This window comes from Cupressus sempervirens, chromosome 11 (genome assembly GCF_028749045.1).
Source record: "Cupressus sempervirens isolate cs-2001-9-10 chromosome 11, ASM2874904v1, whole genome shotgun sequence".
Lineage (NCBI taxonomy): Eukaryota > Viridiplantae > Streptophyta > Pinopsida > Cupressales > Cupressaceae > Cupressus > Cupressus sempervirens.
In genome coordinates, this window is record NC_143128.1 from 160,676,730 (window position 1) to 160,689,660 (window position 12,931).

The window sequence follows — 12,931 nt, forward strand, 5'->3', positions numbered from 1 at the left end:
ATAGCATCCTCAGTCTTCTCCCTCTAAATCTTAATCTCCCTCTTTTCTTGCAAGAACATTCTCGGAGGAAAAGATCAAGGCAAATAGAGATATAAAATAAGAATGATAAGATTAATGTTATGTTTAGTAATTTAACTCATTCATATTACTAACAACAACATAAATGATTTTAAAATAACTCTTTATTTTATATTTTCAAAAATTAAGATAACATAATACTTAATTTTATTCATAATATAATACTTAATAATAATCAATTCATTTGATATCACATATCAAATATGTATTATGAATTAATTCATAACATATAGCTAAATAACCATACTAATTTAAAGAGGACTGTTATTTTATAACTTATATGAAATCCTTATTTTCCATTTTATTCCCTTTAATTTAGATACATGACATAACTTTTATTTTCTTGTCATAATATTATAAGATTATTGATTTCCTTACTACTCCATATAATAATTCATTATAATTATTATTTTAAAATTTGAATATATGTACCCCATGTTACTTGAATTATTTCAAACCTTTGTGTTGCATGTGGTGTCTTTTTAATTTTCTCATTTGTGTACCATGTTCAACAACAATCTTCTTTACTCATTTTATGTTCCGTAATTGATCAACATCTTCTGCAATTGTTGATATATTTTTATTCCCTGTAATGGATTGATGTCCATCTTAGTACAATATTTTGTCCATAAAATATTGGCCATCCTCTTGGAGAGCCTCACTAATAAATTCATTCCTATTCATGAGTGTCTTTGTCGACAAAATGCATAGTGATCTTATCCTTGTTTATTGTCATGTTCAAAGCTCTACACATTCCTCCTTGCATCTTCCAACATTCATTATGCCACATTCTACAATTTCCTTCGTGTTGTGGGGATGCCAAGATGGATGTTTAACATTTACTTCTCTATGCTGCTCATGAACACAACAATTAGTCGCTACCTCCAATCGCTATCCTATCCCAAAAAATCTCTCCTATGCAACATCAAAGATGATCTGCTCCAAACATATTATGTATTAGCTATCTCCAAGTTGTAGACTTCGATCAGATCCTTGGAACAACATGTAGATCATCGAGCATTCATAGATTTGGCTTGCCTAATGGATATCTTGTATTGAGCAGAACAAGATCCGCCTTTTCAACTTAGCGATTTGAATTTTGGAGACTTCTGATCTACATTACCGCCAAGACAAGATCCAATATTGAGTTGTATATATTCAACAATCTAGACATTGCATTCACACCCATGCTTGGTAGATTGTAACTTCGACCTTGATATGCTGAACTAGGTTGACTTACCTGTTATCTTACATTTGCAGCCTAGTTCTGATACCATATTGATGTTTCTCATATCACTGCAAATGTACTTGCATTGCTTGTATTGGTATATATTTTCCAAAGGCAGCTTTCCTCAAATAAATAAGAGTAAGACATAAATAGACATGTCCCTTTAAGGGACATGTCTATTTGTTAATTAATAATTAATATTATAATAAATATAAAAATTGTTATTTATTATTATTATATTAATTTATAATTAATATATAATCATATTTATATATATTATTATTATATTAATTTATCTCATATAATAATAAACACATATATAACTATATCTCATAGGTTTATCCAACTGAAGCTACCACACATTAACAACTACACAAAAGAATAACCACTGGGTCTTATTTTTTACTAGGTAAAATATAAGAAAGGTTATCATTCAAGTGAATTATTTAAAAATCAAAAATTTTTAAGATGTGGCATTGACAATGTGGAATGGTTAGATTTTATTTTTTTAATTAAACACATCTTAAGCAACTTTGACAAAATGTCATTTATACACACTTATTAAGAGGGAAATCATGTCATAGATAGGTTAGCGAGTGTGGAGAAATTTATATATAGATTCAAAATTTGGGATAACCATCTATCCATTCTTGTGGATGTGTACAAAGTGATCTGTCTTTATCTCAATCAAATTGTGCATTATTTATGTTGTCATAATTACTATTTATAGACCTTCCATTTGCCATAAAACATTTATGAGCTAGAGTGTCATTTTGACTTTTTAGCATAATGTCACTACAAAGAAAACATTGTGGATTTTTCTCTTTATCTTGGCATCTATGGAAATTTTAGTTCTTGAATCCATTTTTTTTTACTTCATTCATCGTAATAGAATGATGGGAAGAGACCCTTATCAGATTGAGCCTAATGAATGGGCAAAATACTAGAATGATAAGAAAGACTATGAGATCCTTGAGAAGGATGAATGAAAAATTATATCATAGGCATTAAGGGATACAATCCAAAAATTTCACAAAAAAATTGTAAAGTCATGGGATGGTGGTAAGATCATGGTGGGAAATGTTACATTTTTCATAACTCAGAAGTCCATCTCTACCATTAGTGGGCTAAGTATGAAAGAGGTGAAGATTCTGAGAAATAGTGAAATATCTTTAAAGGACTCTCCAGAGGAATTTAGGGAGTTAGATGAAAAATTCCCTAAATTGCACCATGGGTTTAAGAAAGAGGCAATGGAAGGGGTTTGCAAGGCCTTGGTCAAGGTTCTCATCCAATTTGTCACCTACAAAAGTAGGTACAAAAAGCTTTATTCCCATATTTTCCCTATGTTGAATCATTTCCACATGAAGGATTTATTCTATTTTCCTTTTTGGATTTACTCCTCCCTTTCTCTATCTATTCAAAAATGTTAAATAAAAGGCTCCCTTAAAAATCATCAAGGGATTTTATTTAGAATCTATGGGTTCCATTCGAATTTAACCTTGTAGTCCTCCCCTCATCTTTTTCTTGAGATAAAAATGTATGTATTCAAGGTTATTTAATCCATGGTGAGACAATCCCACAATCTTAGTACTCCCAAGAATTCTTCTAATTAAGCGGTTGGGACAGTAGCTCCCCATAAAGCCAAGAACAAAAAGGATGAGCTACTTGATAACAAAGTTGAAAGTGTGGATATTTTGGAAGACTTGAAGAAAGGATCCTCTTCCACTAAAACTAATTGGAGTTGGTATCTCTAACCATTGTTGTCTACAAGTGTCGACCACTTAGTCATTTATAAGGTAGATTCAGATGGTCATCACTACAATTGATCTACTATTTATAGGCTGAGCCATGTACATAAGCAACTATCTACCAAACTCTATAGGAGCTGAGTAAGTTTATTGTCATTGAATATTTTCTATATGAGCTGATCTCAATAGTCACCAAGCATGTTTCAAGCATACAAATTCCAAGTTACATAATGTGTACTGAGCACAATACAAATTGAGTGCTATAAATGTCAAACTACAGAGAACAATAAAGACCAAGCAATATAGAGTTACATAAAGGTTAGAAATTGAACAGATTGTGAGGTAAAACATTTTTCAGGCCAACTTGGAAAGAAAATTTAATATATGTAGATGTAGTTACAAAATATTTAATATTTTTAGAGGTTGTTATAGATATTTTACACTTTAATAATGTGGATTAAATATGTTTATGTTGTTTGATCAATGATTTAGATGAAGAGGGTATTATGGAAGAATCTAGAAAACTTTTTATGAAACTCTTTAAATAGAGAAGATCTTAACTTATATAACTTCATGTGCTTTAGAGAGAGAGAAAGAGAGAAAGAATAATAATGGATAAGTTTACGGATGTGAACAAGGCTTAATATGTTAGTGAAGGATCAAGATCAGATCAGAAGTTAGTCAAAGGGATTTTTTATCACTTAATAGAGAAAATGACTTTTTCAAATAAGTGAAGTGAAAAGGGAACAAAATTTTATCATATCAAAGGAGCGGATTAGTTAGAAAGGAGAAGAATAGAAACCAACTTATAGAGTAAACTAAGAGTTAGGTACTGACTCAGTTCAAGTCAACATGAATTAGGGTAAATCTCTTAATAGAGTGGTCTTAATAGATCTTTGCTGATATTGTAACAAAGTCTTTACTTTTTTGTAAGTGTTAAGTCCTCTAAAAAGGTGATACCTAGAAGTCTCTTAATATTTTAACAAGGTAGACCCCTCATAGGGTAGATCATATATTATGATCAAACATTGTAACCATAAAAAGTTAACTTTATTATTGTAGTAGTGAAGATTTGTGGATGTCAACCCCACCATAGTTTTACCTTCACCTTAGAGGGTTTCTGGATAAAAAAAATTGTGTTATGTATTTATTTTCATGCATGTGATAGATCAGACTTTCATGTGACAATAGATTTACATTACATGTCTACTAATAGATGTGAATGAATTGGTGAAAAGTTTAAAGTGTTTAAGATTCTGATCCACCCCACCCTTCTAGTAGCTTGTTTATCCTATTTATGCCTCCATTAGTGAAAAATTGGATACCAAAGAATTTGTCCCAATTAATTAATCTTCTTTTCTTAGGTTCTACAATTTACCCGTCCCCCCCATGGTGGACTTATGTCACTTGAGTAATGATGTAGGAGCATCTTAAGTTGTTTTGTTATCCTACCTATTTTTTAGTTTTATTAGTTTCTATCAAGTTATAGTGTCTTGCATTATTGAGTTTTAAATTATTGTTGAGTGATTAGTGGATGTCATGCTTCCTAGTTTATGATAAGTTCGTTGTGGTTGCTGAGTATCTTTCATTGTCAAGTGTTCTTTGCTTGTCGAGTTATCCTTTGCTACCAAGTTCTATTTGGTTACTGAGTTATCCTTTGGATGCCAAATTTGTGTTGCTTTTTAAATTCACGTTGGTGTTGAGTTTGTGTGGTTACTGAGTTCATGTATTTTCTGAGTTTGTATGGTTTTCAAGAATTGTCAAGTGACAACATTTTCTTGGTCCTTATTTGACCAAGTTGTCTATGTGGTTTCCTATTGAAGCTAACCTTTGCATTTAATATTGTGATAGGTAGTCAATATTTGATGTGAGCCAACTAGCGTCTATGCATGCATTTAATGTAAGGTTTAAGTTTGTGATAGGTCAACCTATGGCCACACAAGTATTTAAGGAGTTTTAGGATTGATTTTAGAGTGGAGGGAGAAGATTTTGGGAAAAGGGAAGCATATCTGTCTGGAAATCCAAGTTTTGAAACTAGATTATGGAGCTTGGATGTATTTGTATCTGGCTGCAACCTAGAAGGCCTTGCAACTGGGGATGTATGTTGATTAATTGATGAATCTATAAAACATTGTGTTCTCCTACCTCCTTTGGTGGTTTTTGTTTGTGTTTCCTTCCACTATGTTAACTCTTGCATATGACTTGGATAACTGGGTGTGCCATTAGCCCTAGTTTTCCATCATCTCCCTACATTAGGTGTTATCTAAGCTCAGGTTTGTCCTTGTATTGTTTGGATCATGTAGAACCCTAAGTGAATTTTGTTGTAGGGTTAAAAATCTATTGATATGACCTATAGCTTGAAGAGGGTTACAATCTTGTAGGAACCTAATTGTCAAAGATGGTTCAAGGTAGAGGAAATGTTGATAATATAATATTAGATACATTGAGATAAATTGTAGCTAGATTAGATATTATAGAAACAACCCTGAGGAGAGGAGCACATCTTGATGATGTAAGTGATGATGAAACATAGCACCAAACCCAAATCCAAAACTAAAGGAAGATCAAGATGAAGCAAGATTGATGAAATTATTGACTAAGGCACATTCAAGCCTGATGTAGAAGTTGTTCCTTATGATGGAAAATTGGATACAAATTTTGTATTTGATTAGATCTCTGATATGGAGAAGTTCTTTGAGTATGAAAACACTCTTAATAATATGATGGTGAAAATTGTAGTCACTAGACTTAACAGGACATGCCTCACTATGGTGGGAGCATTTACATAGTGATAAATCAAGGAGAGGAAAGGAAAACATCAGAACTTAGGTTAAAATGGTGAACAAGGTAAACACAAAATTCCTTCTCGCTAATTACCAAGTTAGCTTGTTTAGAAAGATGCAAAATTTGACACGAAGAGACATGAGTGTGAAGGATTATATTGAGGAATATTATAGATTGGATATTAGATTTGGACATGTGGATGATGATGTTGAGAAAATTGCAACGTATCTAAATGGATTAAGATCTAGAATTCAAGATGAGATAAGTTTTGTAAAATTTGAAAGTGTAGAGGAAGCATATCAACATGCCTTGAAAGTTGATAAAATCTTGACAAAGAAGCATGAACAAATAAAAAGATGAAGAGGTGGTAGATTCCAGAGAGGCAAAGGTAAATCTTATGGAGAAGGTGATAGATCTAATAGTTCTATGTAAGATAAGGGAAAGTCTAAATGGAAGAATGATGATAAAAAAAAGATTGAATGAAGAGGAGGTAATTCTTACTAATGAGGTACTAGTTCTTACCATGAAAGAGGCAATTCCTATTCTAGAAGTGGTTTTTGTGCTAATTGTTTCAGATGTGGTGAAGAGGGAAATAGATCCTTTAAGTGTAGATCCTTTGAAAGCGAACAAGGAAATAGAAATTTTGTGATTGAAGGAGACGATGAGGGCTCAGAAAGTGGACCTAATGCTGGAGAAAATATGATGGTGATAAGAACCTTATGTAATAAGGGAAGTGATGAGGAACCTATCCTTAGGAGAAGTCTTTTCAAGAGAAAATGTGTGATGGTTGGAAAATGTTTCAAAGTGATCATTGATAGTGGAAGTTCTACAAATTTAGCATCAGAAGATTTGGTTACAAAGTTACAGTTGTAGAGGTTGAAGAATCCTAAACTCTATCATGTTTCATGTATCAAAGATGGGCATAAGATATTGGTATGTGAACAACGCCTTGTGAAGTTCAAGATTGGACACTACGTTGATGAAGTTTTGTGTGATATTATGCCTATTGATTGTTGTCATTTTTTTTTTGGTAGACCTTTGAAATATGATAGATATGCTATACATGATGGAAGATTGAATCAATATACTCTTTGGGTGAATGGAAAGAAAAAAATATTGTTTATTTTAATTGAAAGTCTAGATGAAGATAAGTGTAGTATTGTAAGAATCTACATGGTCAATGGGAAATAATTTAAAAAGGAAATGATAAAGAATCAAGACTATTTTTCCCTAATCTCAAGAAGATGGAGTTGTGCCAACAATAGTTGAGTGACGGAAAATAGTGTTAACTGAGTACCAGTTAGAAGTAATTGATTGATAGCATAAATGGGTAGTATTAATCGAGTTCCATTAGAAATCGTAGAGTTGTTGAATAAGTATAATGATATTGTTTCAAATAATATACCTAATGATTTTTCTCTGATGAGAAGTATAACTCATTGTATGGATTTGATTCCTCAAGCTAGTTTGCCAAATAAATCACCATATAGATTGACACCTACAAAGAATGAAGAACTTAATATAAAAGTGCATGAATTGTTGCAAAAATATCTAGTTAGAGAAAGCTTGAGTCCATGTGCTATACATATTGTATTAGAACCTAAAGAGAATGATGAATGGAGAATGTGTATTGATCCTAGAGCTATTAATAAGATCATAGTGAAATATAGGTTTCCTATGACAAGGATGGATGATAGAGTGGATTGTTTGAGTGGAGCAAAATAGTTTACAAAGATTGATTTGAAGAGTAGTTATCATTAGACTAGAATTAGAGAAGGTGATGATTCAAGACTACTTTCAAGAGAAAAAATGGTTTGTATGAATGGTTGGTTATGCCTTTTGGTTTGTCTAACGCACCTAGTGCTTTTATGAGGTTGATGAATAAAGTTTTGAAAACATTTTTGTGTAAGTTTGTGATTATTTATTTGGATGATATTCTGATATTTAGTAAGAGTAAGAAATAATATCTTGAGAATGTTAGACAAGTATTGTAGAGATTGAAGGAGGAGAAGCTAGTGATTAACTTGAACTTTTATGCAAGAGGAGGTTATGTATTTGGAATTTTTGATTTGAGTCGATGGCTTGAGAATGGATCCTGAGAAGGTTAAAGCATTTTTAGAATAACCTATACCAAAAAATGTGGGTGAAGTAAGATCATTTTATTGTTTGGCTAGCTTTAGTACGAAGTTTTTAAGAAATTTTAGTTATATTTGTAATGCTATGATTGAGACAATGAGAGGTGATAAAAAGAAATTCAAGTGGACACATGGAGCTGACAAGAGTTTTGAGACTTTGAAATAAAAAGGTTGATGAATTGCCTATATTGACTTTTTATAATTTCAATAATGTATTTCATGTTGAATGTGATGCAAGTGGTAGTGCAATAGGAGTTGTATTAATTCAAGAAGGAAAACGTGTTGCTTTCTTTAGTGAAAAGTTGAATGATGCTAAAAGGAAGTATTTTGAGTATGACTAAGATTTTTATGCTATTGTTGAACCCCTAAAGAAGTGATACATTATTTGATTTCTAATGAGTTTCTATTATATATTGGTCATAAATCTTTACCGTACTTGGGAAGTCAACATAAATTGAACTAGAGACATATGAAGTTGGTTGAGTACTTACACAGTTTCACATTTGTCACTAATCATAAGAGTGGAATTACTAATATAGTTTCTGATGCATTAAGTAGAAGATGTTCTTTATTGACTGAGAGAAGGTTGAAGTTCTTAGTTTTGATGACATGAAAAAGTTGTATGATACTGAACCTAATTTTTCTAAGGCATGGAGAGAGTGTAGAGCACCAAATCTAATATATCAAATCAGTAAGTATGATGAGTATTTTATTCAAGAAGGTATGATATTCAAAGGTATTTAATTGTGTATTCCTAGAAGTTCTATGAGGTTGAATTTGATTAAGGAGATGCATAGTGGTGGATTGGCTAGAAACTTTGGAATTGATAAAACATTGAGTTTGCTGAAGGATAAGTATTATTGGACACATATGTATAAGGATGTTTAGAAGTTTGTAAATAGTTGTAGAGTTTGTGAAGTTGCAAAATGAGTAAGTTAGAATACTAGTCTGTATACATCTATTATTGTTACTAAGAAAGCTTGTAGTGAAATCAGTATTGATTTTCTTCTTGGATTACCTAAAATAGAGAAGGCATATGATTCTATATTTGTTGTTGTGGATAGATTTTCTAAGATAATTTAATACAATGTAAGAAGACATTAGATGCTATGCATGTTGCTAAACTTTTCCTTAAACAGATTATGAGATTTCATGGATTACCAATAAGTATTATTTCTGATCTAGATACAATAAGTTTTTTAGTTTCTTTGGAAGACTTTGTGGAAGAATATGGGTATTGAGTTGAACTGTAGTTCTACATTCAATCCATAGACAGATGGGCAGATAGAAGTTGTGACTAGAAGCTTGGGGGATAAAAGTACAAAGTTGTGTCACCTTTTAGGTTGAAATGACTGGATTTGATTATATCTATCTAAAACTATATTTTCTTCAAACATATGATCTTGATAAATTTATTCTAGCTAAGTTATATATGGTCTTACACTTTTCCAATTGGAAATGTCTATTAAATGCATGTTTTATATGAGTTAGTATCAAATTACTAGAGAAATAAAATTATTTCAAAAAAATGACATTTCAATAACTCTTAATATTTTTTATGATTTTTTTAAATAACATATAAAATCTATTTTACAGATCTCAAAGTCAAGAAAATTCTTATATACAGTTCATAGAGTTTTAATTAGATATAGTAAATTGTAATTAAAAAATTCTACAAGTACATATTTTAACACTCAAGGAGATGTTGATTTTGAGAAAGAAAAAATATTAAATCATATTTAAAAAAATTTAAAATTATATAACATTATAGAGGAGAGTGTCCTCTTCTAGAATATATAATTTTTCTTTTAGTTGGAATATATTTAGTTTAAAAAATATGGTGGGAGATGAAAACTATCGATTTCAGGGGAGTTGAAATTTGAATCATTATAAAAAATAAAAAATAGGTCTAAAGGAAACTTTTATTTTTGATTGTTCTAGATACATATGTTATCTATGACATAATCCGAGATCAAAGGGAAATAATTTTATTTCCATGTAGTTTTGTGGTTAGAACTAGACCACAAATTTCTAGCATTTTTCAACAACCAAAAAGTTATCTTTAAAAAGTAGCATAATTACATCATTTCTTATTCCAAATAAGTATTTAAAAATTTTAATCCTAAAATTCATCCATTTCTACACATTTCATTAGTTTACTTCATTTTCAAATTCTAAATAATAATATCAGATTTATGGCATTGAAGGTGAGCAATTATACTTTTGTTAGCCTTTTCCTTTGTAAAAGGGTGACACAGGTTTGTGTTTTTACCCTGGGTAATTTGCTAATATGTTTATTTGGAGATAAGTCAAGTAATTGGGAGATGGTATTGGCACAAGCTCTATTTGTATATAATAATTTTGTGAATAGGACTCCAGGGAATACACCTTATGAGATTGTTACTAGAATGCAACCTAGACGTATATTAGATTTGAGAGATGTTGCCAATGAAGAAAAGAGAAGTGTTATAGGGGAAGAATGTGCTGATTTTATGGGGTCTTTACATAAGGAATTGAAGTTGACATTGGAACAAAGTAATCAAAAGTATAAGGAGAATGCTAATAAGTCTAAAATATATCATACTTTTGAAGTTGGTGATGAGGTGATGGTTCATTTAAAGAAAGGAAGATTTCCTATTGGAACATATAGTAAGTTGATGATGAAGAAGTTTGGACCTTGTAAGATCTTGAAGAAGTTTGATAGTGGTAATGCTTATGAAGTTGAGTTACCTAATGATATGGATATATCTCCTATATTCAATATTGTAGGCATAAGTAGCTTCCACATACTTTGCCTCTGTAGTTGATAAAGCAACCACATCTTGTCTCTTTCTCATCCAACTGATTAATCTTGGCTCAAATGTTTCATAAATTTTTTGATGGTTTGATTAATCTTTATTGTATAATATATAAATATTGAGCTTATATGGTGCAATTTCTATTAATAATGTAACAAAAGATTCAAAAATAAACATACATAAATAGTTATAGAGGTTATTAGTATTGTTCCAGTTCAATGTTTTACAAGATTCCTTTACATACATTATTCCAATCTCATTTCATCTCGCATGGAATTTTTCATGAAAAAATAGGCTCTTAGTATGCTATTCTTGTACAACTATACTCTACTTAAAATTTTCCATTGCAATCCTTTCAATCAGCACACTTTATGCATGCCATCTTGCATTCGATTTTTGTGCCTTTACATGCATTTCATATTATTTAGGAAAATTGTTTCTCTTCTCTCTTTCTTAAATGGTGAAGGAAGTTTGAGGATGTTGCATCTCCATCAATGCCATTGCTAGAGTTATAAATGCAACTATTTCAACTCAAAATTAGTAGTTAGCCATTTGCATACAATCATGCATTAGGCTAATTTCGTAGAGCATTGATATGTTCATTCTAAGGTCTCAAATATGTGGTTATTACAAACCTAGTAATGAGATATTGGAGGCATTGGAAAAGAGACAAAAAAAATATGTGTTATTGTATTGATTTGACTTGACATTTATGTGGATATTTAAGTTGATAGACTTACCGCCTGCCAAATACTTGTGGGTTTGTTCAGATTTCCTCATAGTGTTATCTCATAAGAAGTGGATTTGTCGGCCGCTAGCACCATAAAATATTGTGTTTTCCATTGTATATTGGTTGATTCAAATGACATGTCCTAAAAATTTCATGATTAAATCTAGTTAAAGATGACAAATCTAGGTTAGCACATCTCTATGAGAGTATCATAGATAATAGAGAATACCAGCTTATAGAAAATATTTCTACATTTATCTATGGAAGGAATATTGGGATAGAAAAATTATTTTTTATTTTCTTGTGAAAATTTATATAATTATTTATTTTGAATAGTTGGATATTTTAGATTCCTACTTAGTGATCTTGGTGCTATAGATCTTGAAGTTATAGATATAGAACATTTTCTAAGCTCAAGGATAGTTATAGGAAAATGATTGTTAGATCACTTATATACAATGCTTTTTGTTAATCAATTTTTATATTGTAGATAGAAGAATTCACATTGGATATTATCTAAATTATTAATTAAAGAACTAAATTATAGTTTGCATTTAGTTAAATTTTATTAAAAGAAAAATGGAATAGTTAGCTAATTGTAGATGGTCTGCAATAGTGACCTATTATGTCAAATCTCTCAACACATGCAAAATGTTTGACAGAATGTCTCCATGCAATGTTCTGATATATTTGTGATGGCTTCAAAATTAGTTGATAAATATTAGGGCCATAATGATTAGTTGGTAGTTCCAACCATATTTCTATCAACAAAACTAAGCACTTGATCATTGAAAGAATGAGCTGGTAGAGTTAATATAGTAATTGCAAATCTATAGCACATTTTCTACAAGGTAGATAAAGAATTCCACATACATCTTAATTCATTGGAAAGATAATCACTATTAGGCAACATCTTTAGTAGGAAATGAAATGATTAAGGAGTGTTTGATGGGTTAATAAATTTAATTGTTCATACTACCTATTTTGGTATACAAAATCAACATCTTATTTAAAATAGAAAAAAAACCTAAAGATGAAAATGTTCCACATCCAACTATTACACAAAGTAAGTATGTCGTTATTTATTCGTTAACATATGGAGAAAGAAAACATAACAAAAATGAAATTTTTTCATCCAACTAGTATACAATGTTAATAGCATCTTTAATGTTTGTATAGATGGCTAGACAAACTTCATTACCTAGTGATTGAAAAAAGCCACCTTGAGTTTCTACATTAGCTTTGACCTACCATTGTGAAGGACATTAGAACAAACCATTCTATTTTCTTTCATGAAGAAAGTAATCTCTGCAACTATGTAACTATACCATAGAAATTAAGATCGATAATATTTGAACTATCACTACAAATGTGGAACTCTTTTGGAATAATTCCACCTCTGAATGAGTAATTATTGATGTTTTTTACAA

The 12,931-nt window shown here is 30.7% G+C and overlaps 1 pseudogene; it reads right to left on the bottom strand.

Moving 5' to 3' along the window:
* Positions 1–12,583: 12,583 nt before the first annotated feature.
* LOC149528690 (protein CHUP1, chloroplastic-like) overlaps positions 12,584–12,931 on the bottom strand; it is a 43,170-nt pseudogene continuing 42,822 nt past the window's right edge.